General features: G+C 40.9%; 1 protein-coding gene across 8 annotated transcripts in view; it reads left to right on the top strand.

The window, feature by feature from the left end:
* The window catches only part of LOC124169766 (protein daughterless), a 196708-nt gene that overhangs the window by 98742 nt on the left and 84421 nt on the right, over window positions 1–13545 (top strand). The window lies entirely within an intron of this gene.

Raw genomic sequence — 13545 nt, forward strand, 5'->3', positions numbered from 1 at the left:
CTAGGTTTTCTCGTTAGTCCGAAATATCTCTTAAAACCTTGCCGGTTTAACAAGAAAACCAGTTCAATTAAAAAAAACCGGACAAGTAGGGAATAAGAAACGGTCAGATCTACTGAACCGGTTCACCGAAGTTGAAAAAGTTTGTTTTTTATTTTTAGAACCGTGAACCGGTTCAGGATATCCAGAACCGCACAGATCCAATCTAAAGTATCTCATAAAGCAACGATGATTTTTTTTTAATTCACAGAAGGATAAATATTAGGGTTCCGTCCGCGTTGTGATTTTGATGGTGACGTTTTTCATACTTTGCTTTAGGCGTCCTCAGGGCAGGTCAGGTGACTTCGGCCTGGCCTGAGAATGCCTACCGCACAGCAGATGAAACGTCGCCATAAAAATTACAACGCGGACGGACTAAGAAATCTACCCTACTACGAACTTAAACGCCGCGAAAACTTAGTTATTCAGTTCATGCCCATGAGCCGTCCTATTTGAATGGTTCTTTAATATATCTAATGAACCGGTGCGCCGAAGTCGAAAAGTTTTTTATTTTCAGAACCGTGAAGCGGTTCAGGATATCCTGAACAGCACAGACCCAATGTACGCTATCTTCTAATGGCACAACGATTTAGTTCAAGCCCATGCGAACCGTTCTATTTGAGTGGTTCTTTAACAGCGGTTCATTCACGACCGATTCGGAAAGTGTGGAAGGAGGGTCTGGATTGCATTGAATCGTAGATGAAAAATAGAGAATAAATTAACTATTCGAATTAGGAACGTAAAATAATATAAGAATATTAGATTATTTAAAATTGTTGGGTGTTTTAAAGTTTTAATCATAGTTAATACGTAAAATTAGCCTGGAATTTTGTTAAATTTTCCCGGAAAACCTGGAATGATTAAAAAATTTCATGGAAAACCTGGAATTGTTTTTAAATTTCCCCGGAAAACCTGGAATTATTCATTGACATTGAATTTCTGAACCCCTGGTTTTTCCAGATCATACCCATGAACCGTTCGTTATTATGAGTGGTTCTTTAAGAACGGTTCGTTCACGACCGATTCGGAGGGTGTGGAAGGAGGTGGGGGGAAAGGGCGGTGAGTGTGGAGGAAGTTGGTGTGGCTGGGAGGAGGGAGGGCGTGATAGAGTTAGAGGAGGGTGGGACGTCGCTCGCTGGATGTGTGTACTCTGGAGGCAGGGAAGGAAAGAGAGCGAGGCTCGGCCTGTGTGTTTGTTGACTCGTGTGCGTGTGTGTGTCGTGGTGCTGCTCGCTCCCTTGCCGTCGCTTTGATGGCCTCTCTCCCGTGGATGTAGGAATGAAGGGGGGAGGTGCTCTTAGGGGAGGCGAAGTGTGATGCAGTGGATGGAAAAGAGGGACAGGAGACAAACACGAATGAATGAACCGGAGGCTCCACGACACACCCACTTCCAAGTCCGTGTTGCCCTCGGGGCAATATTATGCATTCCCTGATTACATTAAAAAATAATTGACGTTTAATTTACCTTAAGCCTGAATTACACGATCATTTTATCCGTCATTTCCTAGTTATCACTAGAGTGATCACTCGCAAATGATCGTCGCCGGCAATTGTTTTTCGCGATCGCGATGAGGATTCCCATCACTATTTTTCATCAATCGTCCGGTCGCTTTTTCCGTCGCTGAAACCGTCACTAAAACTCCATATCAGCCAATCAGAACGCATTCCCGTATGGACCGAGTGCAGCGCAACGTTTGACAAACGTGGGAATGACGGGAACGACATATATAAACAAGCACGCTATATATTTTCGTTATGCGGGTCCTATGACAACGAGCTGTGATATCGAAAGTGATGCGAAAAGCGACGGCGGGAGGGACCGTGTGATTCAGAAGAATGATCACTGGAGCGATCACTTTTCCCGTCGCGAAAAGCGATCGCTTTAGTGATCACTGTTCGCGACGAAAGAAAATGATTGTGTGATTCAGGCTTTAGTTACGAGTTTTATAAAGTCAGAAAGACATGAATGATTGCGATATTGTACTAGAGGGACTTGAATGTGGCAAAAAAAACCTTTCAGGCTATTTATAGAATAAAAAAAATCGGAGTTATCCTTTTTAAACGAAATGTAGTAATTTTCATTACCATCCTGTAGTATACACCTCATTTTTAGTAGGATTTAAGCGTGATATACCAGTCTCTTAGATGTCAGAGGAAAATCCCTAAGTGGCGGCAGGGGTCCAGCGTTGGCCCGCTAATCCGAAGGTCGCGGGTTCGAGTCCCGCCCAGGTAAGGTACCTCCATCCCGGGGATGGATGATCGTACTTTACAGTTGTAATAGGGTAGTTTCCTTCATCAAAGAAAACCAAAGGCATTGATTGCGATTCGTTACCTACCATTAGTGTACTCATAATATAAAAATTATTTGGTTTTACAAATCCCAGTTTAGACGAATCGCAATGGTCAATTTTAACCGCATTTAAAAAAGGCAAATCGGAGCCCATGCGATACCACTCCACGTGACGTCACAGGGACCTAGTTTCTATACGAGTAGATAGGAGTTTTACGTCGTCTGAGATTACCAATGCATACATGAGGCACAGAGCTTAGGGAAACATGTCTTAATAATCACCTATGGTCGGAAAGTTTCCTTCGTTTGATAAGGTATTAATAATCTTATTTAAGCCAAGCGCTACCCGCTAGCAGGGTACTCTTGTACCTGTTAGCAGCCTGCATCGCAGCAAAGTACATACCCTCGCCCCAAGGTCACCTCACACTTCATTTTTAATTTTATCGCGAAAAATAGATATCGCCATTTAAAAATCTAAAAGGGTGAAATGCGTACTCCGGGAGTAATAATCTTTCAATTTAGGCAATAAAAAAATAACAGGAAACTAACCTATTGTCATTTTAGAGTCTAGCTTTAGTGAATTTTTTTAATATTTAATTTTTTTTAACAGGTTTTTTTAACCATTAGTAATCACCGCAGACTAAACCACAGAGGAAAGTAAGCGCTGTAGTCCAATCTTCCTGGGCCAGTAGAATATGCTAGTGCGGACCGTAGGTAAATTAACTTAAAATAGCTGTGAGATTTGCTCGATTTTGTATCACACCCTTTTCGAGTGATCCAACCTAATGATTAGCTTGGATAGGTGAAGAAAAAGTTCAAACCTGACTAAGCCGGAGGCGTATGATATCACACGTTTCGGATACGGGGGCCAGTTTTCTATTACTGGGCCTTCACCAGTGATTTTTATTTAGAATGATTTACTTTTTAATACGCATTTTCATAATCAATTGTCTCAGCGTTGTAATCCAGTCATTTGTTAACTTAATAGCAATCCCTCGGGGTTAAAAATTATGTTGATATTTGTAAAAATGTTAAGAACTATAAATCAAATTGACAAAATAAATACTCAAATTAAAGAATAACCTTAATTTGTTGAAAATTTCATATATTTACATTGATTGCCTTAATGTTGCCTTAGTCTATGTACTGTTTTTTTATCTTCAGAGGCCATAGGTTATGCGGAAGGGAGACAGAGATGTAGCAGTTGTTCAAGGCTCACGCAAACTCGAATGAATGAACTGCCCCTCCCGTTTAAGTTACCCGAGGGTTTAGGTGGGCGAACGGCCATGACTTTATTTTCGCTCGCGAAGGACTGGCCGGCAAAAACCTCTCAGGTCCCGCCCCACACGGTCTACGTCACGTTTATGGATTGCGGAATGTACTGCATTCTAAATTTTTTAAATATATTAAAAATTAATTTTACGCAAAAACAACCAATGCAACATTTTAACTTAGAGATACAACACTCCGTCCGTCGGATGGGACGTTATGCCGTGGTCCCCTTTGAGCCTTTCGTTAAGAGTAGGCTAATGCCGACGCCGGGTTTCTCTCTACGCTTCCTTCCCTATCCATCCGTCATGGTGCAGATTACCTCAACTGTCGGTCGCCTCCTCCAAATACCAAATCCAGCGCAACAATTATTGTAACAACAACCTTTAGTGGACAAGGGAGCGGCCTGGAAACCCTCTGTCAACAAAAAGGTTCGCTTCCCCCCCGACTTTCGGCATGGATACCACTGTTCCCTCGTCTCTCTCTGCTCCTGTGTGTTGGTTGTTGAACTCTGCATTATTGGGCAAATGCGAGGGGTGGTCGGGATGCTGCAGTTATGTGCCCTCTCCAACACTCCTCGCTGACTCGATGGGCGCGCGCGCACACACGTCCCGGCATTCTCTCGACTTGGGTTGCAGCGGGGGGGAAGGAGAGGTGGTTGGGAGAGGGGTAAGCTGGGTTCGCCTTCTCTGCTCCTCTCTTGATAGACTGACTCTCAGCGGACTGGGGAGAACATCGGTTCCGGTGTTGCTTGAGTAAATGTGACACATCAAGATTCTTGATCGATGTATAAATAGCTCCGTTGCGAATCGACGCGGGGGTGACGATGAATGTACCCATTAGCTCCATATTAGCAAGCTCACGACCCTGCAGGGTTCGTCATTTATGATGAAAATTTCACAGTAGTTTTTTACTTATCAGGCGACAATTTGTGGAAGCGATTGACTATAATTATCAGTTAAAAAACATAGTAAGCTTAGAGAAACAATTTATTTAGGCTACAGTAGTCGAGTGACCTTATTGAGGCTCATTGTTCTTTCTCGAAGAACACTATTCTATGCACTCAACTGATGCTGTCGTTTTAATAAAATTACTGTAGAAAGTTACAAAGTTATATTTATCATTATGGTTGTGTACTACTATTGTCTACCCTTATGCTTCTTTCTTTAATCCATTTCAAACCTTAAGCGTATCGCTAGAATTTCGCCTAGGTTTAAAGGGGCTCCATAAATTTTATAGTTTCTACCTAAATCGGCCAGTGTGTTTATATTACGGCGTACCCTCTTTTGTGTCCTTCAACCGTTGTCCTGAGAAATTAATTCGAGGGCTTTCGTTGACATTCTTCCCGTCTACTTGTCCTTGGCGACGTTCATATTCCTACAATCCATACCTCATGATATTTCCGACTACTATTTTCTTTCGTCTTCCCTAGGGTTTCAGTAGGTAATATTTTCTCCTGCTCTTAGGACTTCCTCACCTAATACTCCAGTTACTTCCATGAAAATTCTTGAATCCAGCATGTCTTCCCTTGAGCGTAACTTATCAATTATGTTTTCTTTCCTCACACTACCATGATAGATTACCGTTGAGTTACTTACGATACAATTTCGCGATAATTTCCAATCATGGAAACGTTGAAGATAGGAAAATGCGGTTGTAAATCGGAAATTGGAATCATATCAATCAATGATCTCTTAAAGTATGTGGTTGGTCAAGAATTTTAGTCACGGAGTCGGAAGAACGCGATACATCGTTTGCTATAAAACACTCATCGTTGCAGACAACAACTATGATATCAAAAAGTGAAATTTGATTCCTGCGAATGGAAGTTTTGTGGTGAAACGATAGGCCGAAAGTTTTGGTTGCCCTGCTCACAAAATCTTGGTCGCTATTGTTCGAGGTAGTGAGGGGTCATTGTGGTCTGATGATGTTGAAAGAGGGTGAAGCATAGGATTTTCCACTGGTCGGACGTCTTTAGGTAATATTGGTGCGATGCATTGTCTTTCTTATTTTGTTTCAAACTGTTACGTTGGGAAGTGATTGAGGTCTGTTACCGTTGATGGAAATTTAATGGCTTTATTGCGGAATGATTCTTTCATCCTCACTTAGTAATTTATCTCGAAGATTGGTCGGTAGGTGAGGGTCGAGTGTTGTGGTCGATCCGTCGAGCTCTCCGCGGACAAAGCCACCGAAGCTGGAAAAAAGGGTGGAAGGACCAAGTCTCTTGACTGAGCTGCGTCAGGATTTTGTTTAAGGTGATGTCTCCAAAAGCTTCACTAAAATTTGAACCCGCCATATTTTTAGTCGCGAATTCGACACGCTCATAAAATTTTGATCGCTTTTGTCACATGTAGTGATGGCGTATTTTGATCTAATGATGTTGAAAGAGGGGAAATATTTCTTCTTTATGTGAAACAAAGTCTAAATATTTTCGAACACTGTTTTAAAGTCAACGAGAAGGAATTCTGTGCATGTTATTCTCGGATACGTGTCACCAACATGATTTAGGGCGTTTGACATTCGCATTGGTGAATCAATACTAATGCAACCCCACCTTGTAATGTACTTAGATAGCTGTGACTAATGTCGTGATCTTTAATAGGGTTTATTCGTCATTTCCTCAAAGGGTTGCTCGTAATGTGTCTCTACGTCAAGTTTCCACACACTCGGTTCGGCCTTACCCGTTTCCCGCTGATCTCGAGTAGTGACTCCGTCAGCTTTCATTTTATAAGGAAAGTTTTCTTTTCTCGATTCCTACGCTGTGCGTAATTTATGCGCTTTTGCTGTTCTAGTTGCTCCACGTTACGTATATCGCCCTTCAAGCATGCGTTCCTTCACCCCTTCCCCTCTACTTCAAGCTCATTCCTTCGGCTTTGTTCAGAGATTTACCGCGTTAGTCGATTCTGTGCGCGTGTCGATCATGAGCTGTGTGCTTTCTCCCTCAAGGATCTTTGCTCGGATGAAGTTGCGGCAAAAAAAAAGTATGCAGAAATCCAGAAATGGGACGTATAGAAAAAATATTCGCCGATGAAAATGGCAAAAACTGGCGTAACTGGAGTTCTTTGCGTTCTAAGCCTTTGAGATTATGTGCTGGCAAATTTTGCAAACGACGATGTATCGACCTCGCATCGATACACCGTTTTTAGAAGTACGTGGCAGCAATGCCAGCGACGATATTACAACCGATTGAATAAAATATATTCATACCTGTACGGTGTACGCGGTAGGTAATGACAGAAATTCGCCATTAAAAAAATCTTCGAATCTAGACTGAAATAAATACTATCTGGCGTATAGTAAGTTGCTAAAACGTATCATAAATCATTCTCCATATTTAAAATTCCAGGAAACGATCGCCTCTCCTTTGAGAATGGCATTCTTTCCAATTTTTTACCCTTCGTAATGCCCGCTTTCTCTGCTTTTGTTTTTCATATATAATTTTTTAAGCCTACCAACTCCGTGAGGAATATTATTTGTAAATTTAAAGAACCGCAAAAAGTGCCATGTATTCGCACTTGAAATCGTCTTCATGTGTGATGTTACGTGTCGAATCAAATTTTTGGTTCAAGAAATTTTATTGGTGGTTATCAATTGGAAAACTTAGCGTTAACAGTTTAGTTCAGGGAATTAGTAACTCTATTTGGACAGGTATTGTGTGCACGTACTCAAGTTGTCAATATCAATGCCTGCTATATTCAAAGGTTGCCGTTGGTAGCATATGGTCATTCGCTTTCAAGTAGTGCCATTAAAAAGGCAATAGTATTTCTCTGTATCTTGCAGAAATTAACTAATGCATGTCAGCTGAAGTGAAAGTATACTCTCAATATCTTTTACGGCGGCAATGACTTCTTAATATTGTTTCATTGAGAAAATGAAGCTGTAGATAATTCGATTTTATCCTTTTGGAAGCTGTGATGTCTACATCCACACTTTCTCCAATCTTCGTCCTTGCCGCCGGCGTTAAGGCGTGAACTGAAATATTTCGCTCCGGTAGCGTCTTTTCTTTGCCCGCTACTCGCAATCTCCAGTGGCATGGGTTTTTGTGTAGAGTGACCCATATAAGGAGAACTGCGCCATTTCCCAGTATCTATGGTTTTATTTTTTTTCTGCGGGAGTTAGATTGCTCATTATCTGTAAGTCACGCAGAATCTTTGCTTGGCACTGTAGAATTGTCGTACCGTAGTGGAATTTTCAGTACAACTGGTGAAAGTAGTTCAGTGCAACTGTTTGCTTATACTTCCTGGTCGTGGTGGTCGACTGTGAAGAAGCTCCGATTAAAGTACGTAAACTTTTATGGTTTGTTTACGTTAAATAGTGTTCATTTTGCGTAGATATTTAACGATTGCCTTGGTTTCTTAATAATTGAAATTTCTTTCTGCTACTTCAATAGCTAAACAAAGTTCAGGACAGCAAAGTCTCGTGAGGTACTCTGCTGAGAGTTTGACTTTTCAGATTAGTACTGTCATTATTGTAGTATTCTACCGATTAAGGTAGGTTTCCATGGAGTACTAAAGAAGTAATCTGGGAGCCTCCCTTTCCTTCCAGCACTGCCTTCTTTAATTCACTGTAAGGCCTACTCCCCTTCAATCTATCTAAAAATTCTTATTCTTTTCCTTCCCCTCCCTCGTTTCCCTAACATTCTACCCTCTAACACCATTTTCAACATCCCCTCCCCGCTAAGTACTCCCTCCTTTCATACATTCTGTCTCCTCCGTATCTCATCTAAAAGTTGCCTCTCCTCACCCACCATATCCAGCACTGCGTCGTTTCTCCTCCTCACTGTTCGTTTCCCCTAATCCATTCTTCTCCATACCCACATCTCGAATGCCTCCAATCTAGGTTGGTACTAGGTATGGGATTATTTTTCGATTTATTTTTCCCTTGTTTTTTTTGTTAGCGTTCTTAATTCTAATTGAACTAATTAAAAAAGATACGGAACTTACCGGAGCTTCATAAGGGAGCAATGTGGGAATGTTAAATTAGATCAGCCAGAAGTATTGTGAATAATTAAGCACGATTCAATTTCTTCTGATTGTTGAGTCAGCAATAATTAGGTTCTTAAGAAAACTTTGGGTGGCAAACAACACCACAGCTGAGTATCCCTATTCGCATGTAATCAAAGTTTGTACGGATTGCAAAGATTTCATTAATTACTGAGCTTCGTTCGTGTATGAATTTTCGCATTTGTTATTAATTTGAGTGGAACTGTTACTGAATCGAACGTAGGTCTATCGGAGCGACGTATGTTTTTTTAAAAGTTCAAGGACATAATGTGTATAATTAAGTAAAGCTTGCAAATCATTTCGAGCAATTGAGAAATCATTATTTATTCTTGATTAATATTTTCAGAAATTTTTAATCAGTGCTGTAATTGATGTATTTTCTAATTTATATTTTCGAAGATTTGTAGTCAATCGAGGAATACATGTGGCTCTAAACAATATTTACAAAAATGTTTTTTGTAGGGCCTTTTTGTTTTTCTTAATACATAAACTAAAAGATAGAATTTGTCCAGAGCAAAATGTACAATTTTAAAAAGAAGTTGTCCTCAAGTTGTTGAATTAGTCATATTTATAAAAAGCTTGAATAACCTATTAGATTTGATTCGCTATAGTCGTAGTAGATTAAAAGGAATAAGAAGAGATCGCGGTAAAGGTTAAACATCTTACCGTGAGTAGTAGGAGATTCTCCTCCTACTACCGTGCGATTTCTTTTCACGTTGGCGGTCTGTTTGAGTGCAGCGGTTGTTATTCGCTTGTACTTTTAAGTATGTGGAATGAAAAAGGCGAGTGAATCTGTAGCTCTATGGTGTGCAAATTGTAGCTGATGTATCTAAGATCATAAATTTGATTTCCTCGTAATCACATAAATTTAGTGAAGGATCACTAAAACCATAGCATGATATCAAGTCCTCGCCTGGTAATCTAGTGGTCTTTTGTTTGAATCCTGTGAGTACCATGTTAGACGGATAAACTTTAATTTTACCTTCGAAAATGTATTCCGCGTAAACGGCGGGTAAAATGTGGTTGGTATTTAAAAAACGATGCAGTAAGTGATTTTGCAGTGGGTAGTTCTTTCCGTTTCAAATCGTTTTTCGACTGTGCAAAATTAACTTTGGTGGTCTGTGTGGTGGACGTTAACATTAATAGTTACATAAGGCATTGCAATATTTCCACTGAAATTATTTTCGCTCGACGTGTTTCATTTGTTGCAGCAACAGCACTTGAGAATGTCGTGGTTATAACGAAGCGTGCCGTGCGAAATTAAGTCAGTGGAAGTACTGCAATGTTTTATTTTAACGAATAGTATTTTATAAGTACTCTTCTTAAATATCATTAATGGCAAATGCAGATCATCTGACCTTTTTTTTCCGCTTCGTGTTCCTTCGCGCACGACGAGGTCGAGAGGCCTATTTCATTGTCTCACCCCCCGCCTTTCTGTCTCTAAACGTTCTTTTCTATTCAGACTTCCTTCTTCCATTAACTCCTATGCCAAATGTGTTCCAAATTTTGATCCTTTTTTTCATCCCTCATCCATCTTGCACCATCACTATCGTAATTTTCCCAAAATTCCTCGCACCACCCGATGAAATTTACAATTCTTTGTTATTTATTTGTAAATACTGTTGAATATTTTTTGTCATTATTGGTTACGTTGCATAATATTATTAAATTTTTTCTCCTGTTGTTGTGGGTCCTCTGTAATTGGCCTCGTGCTGTTTTTGGACTGGATTAAATAAATAAATAATATTTACGTAAAGGTGGAATCAAGCGTTTATTTTGCATCAAGAAGTACCGGTTGAGAGACTCATTGCGTGGGGTAATTGATTCCATGTGCGCGCGCTCTCTTTGCGTGGTATCGAGAGGTGTTGTCCGCTGCCCTTTCTTTACAGCGGCAGAGAGAAACTTTAAAAGTGAATTCGCTCGCCCCTCCCTCGCCCCCCCCCCCCTCCGCCCTGGCTTCCGCCTCCCCCCTCCGCGCGTCCCTTCTTCCTCGGCGTCGTATCTCACATCCGCCCTGGCCATTCCTTTCCCTTAAAATGGCCTCCTCCTATTTATTACGCCCTCACAACACATTCCCTTGCCACACATATCCTTTCACTCCTACTCTCCGCGCCACTAAAGTTCCTTCCACTTTCTTTTCTCCCAAATCCCACCTGCCCACCTCCTCGCCTCCCCCTCCCACCTCTTCTTCCTGTGGAATTTCGCCTTCCTGTTTCTCTCCTCTCCCTCCACTCTTCCTTACTCCCCCCCAAATCTCTCTATACCTCCTTCCACCTTTTACTTCCAAAATCGCTATATGCGGTCTTTGTGTGCCGAGTCATCATTTAGAAATCGCTTTCCTGATCCGATCGCCTTTGACCCCTCTCCCCTCTGAATTGCCCACCCCCTTCCCCGATGTGATTCCCGCAAAATGTTGCTCTTATGTTTTTATTTTTCCGGAACGAGCTCGCGTTGCGTGGGCAGTTTGTTTTGTCTCTATTCCGGTGAGCCATTGAAGATTTGTTTGGAATTTAATGCGAGCGTGTGAGGGAGAGGGAAAATAAATTTTGGAAATAAAGTCTTAGGTAGGCGGGGACGGTAAAGTGAACTTGGAAGGTTACTCGGGATTTCCACCGGGTGAGGTTCTCCATTTCGGCCGACGATTCGATGAAAATCCACCGTCATGAGGGCAACCGAAAAAGTTGATTTCCATTGAAGTTCATGTAGCTAGGTGGCATTTTTGTTTTAAAATATTTATACTCATATGTTGAGATTATGTTATTTTAATTTTTTTATGTGTCCCCATTAACTTTTACTCTTTAAAAGAATGCGTCTCTGAGCTCTGGCGTGTGAAGTTCTAATCAATCCACGTTCTGAGCATTCTCAGTGGCGCCATAATTTTCGGCTGCTGCTCCCAAACCTTTTCGCGCCGACGCGACGATCTTCTTTTTTGCGCTTTGGTTCCAATGAGCTCACTTTTCCTCGTGTTGTGACTCATCTTTAGCTTTGCCTCGTGTTGGCGATTGTATCTACATGCCAGAACTTCCGGGTTTTCTCTGTTATCCATTTGCTGGATATCACGCGATTGACAATCCAAAACCCTCTTTTGTTTTTATTCAAGGTGAGTAATTTAAACTAGCTTATTGCGTTGGCCAAGTGCCTGCTCACGTACCTTGAGTCTTTTAATTTATTTTATTATCAAATTTTAAAATTGCTTTCCTATGTGGGAGTAACTTCAATGTATGTATTTTTACTTCTAGTTGTTGGCGTTACTTTGCCAGTGTCTAGAATCAAGGATAACATGCCGTTGTTTGTCGCGCTATTAACCTCCTGTAGAAAGTAGCTTTTTGGAGAATTCGATGCATTCAGGGTAACTGAAGGAATGATCTTGACTAGTCTTATCGTTTGCTTGGTTTTATTATTTATTTGTCTGCTGGTGTTTTATAATTAATTGCCTTGATGTTTTGGAGTACCCTCTGTTCTTACCTTTCTGGGGCCCAGATTCGAAATCCCATGTTGAAGGATTTTTAATTACTCTAATTGACATGAACTGAGTCCAAATTTAATTTCCAATTTGTGATAAATCATGATCAAAGAACATATATGGATTTCTTTCTTTAAGAAATCTTATCTTCGCGGATCTGGGAGATTTAACTAATCTAACTTGTACTGGACGCCATGTATCGCCCTTTCTAGATTTTGTATAAAATTCTAGTAATTCTATTGGAAAAAAATCTATCACTCATTCGAAGTACATACAAATGGGGCTGAGTCGTTCCTACACCGTTTTGATTTTTTTCTTGGACTTTTTAATTTTTACCGAGTTCAGGCATTCATATTTTTTGAATTTATTTATTGTTAACATTTTATTGTACGATCCGTTAGTTAGGAGGAGAATGGAATGTTGCAAATTCTTAAAAGCGTGGGATAGAAAAGAAGGAAGCATCAGCCAACTTTTCGTGACAAACGAAGAACTGCTAGTTGGTTAGTTCCTTTGGTTTGGACAAAGTTTAAATTATAGCTGTGAGTTTATTTTTTCAAGTAAAAAAATGAAATCAAATCGATTTAGCAATCACGGAGGAGGAGATATTTCAGGATTGTCATTGGATCTCACTGCAGGGCTTTGTGCTATCTTCAAGGACGGATATTTCCGCGGTGTGCAATAAAGTTCTTCATTTTCGCTTTCTTACGCGTTGGTTGCTGTGGCAATGACAACAGATTCTTTGCTCCAGTTTCACCAGCATCTTCAGGTCGAAGATGACCTGAAGATGCTGGCAGTAGTGCCAGTGAAACATTTGTCATGGCCACTGGAACCGACGCGGTAGTAACCGGAGATGAAGAACTTCTTTTCGCTATCGTTTTCCATTTCCCAATGTTTATTGCGGATTTTTAAAAAGTCGTGCGGTCCTGACTGCTGCTTTCGGCTTCTGTGGAACCATGTTGAATACTCATTATCAGTTTATATTTGATCTGAGGCAAACCTTTTTACTATTTGGCTGTATCTCATCTGTCCGTCTTGATTGCACTGGGCGTGACTCTATGTGGCTTATGACACGACTCATGGGCAAGGGGTCAGTCACATTAGAGGATGCATTCATGGTGCGATAGGTAGAGAAAGGATGACACACATTTACTTCGGGTTACAATCTCTGGGCTCTCCTATTTTGGGCTTGCTTCAACAGAGGCGCTCTTTTCCCGTCATCTCCGGCCCATTGCTCATATCCGGCGTTCGTAAAGAAAGAAACAGACTTTCTCCCCATCTCTAGATCATATTCCTTTCTTCTGGCTCCTGGAGCGGCATTTTATTCTCCTAAATTTTCTAGTTCGCTTTTCAATTGGAGAGTGGTGACCCATTAGGTGGAAAACGTGTAGTTTGATGTGATAACTTTCACTATGCCCTCCTCCTTTTTCGTTTTCTGGTTCTCGTGTCGTGCGTATTTTAAATATCTTTTTCTCGGCATGAGTTGC

This window comes from Ischnura elegans, chromosome 12, assembly GCF_921293095.1.
Source record: "Ischnura elegans chromosome 12, ioIscEleg1.1, whole genome shotgun sequence".
NCBI classification, from domain to species: Eukaryota; Metazoa; Arthropoda; class Insecta; order Odonata; family Coenagrionidae; genus Ischnura; species Ischnura elegans.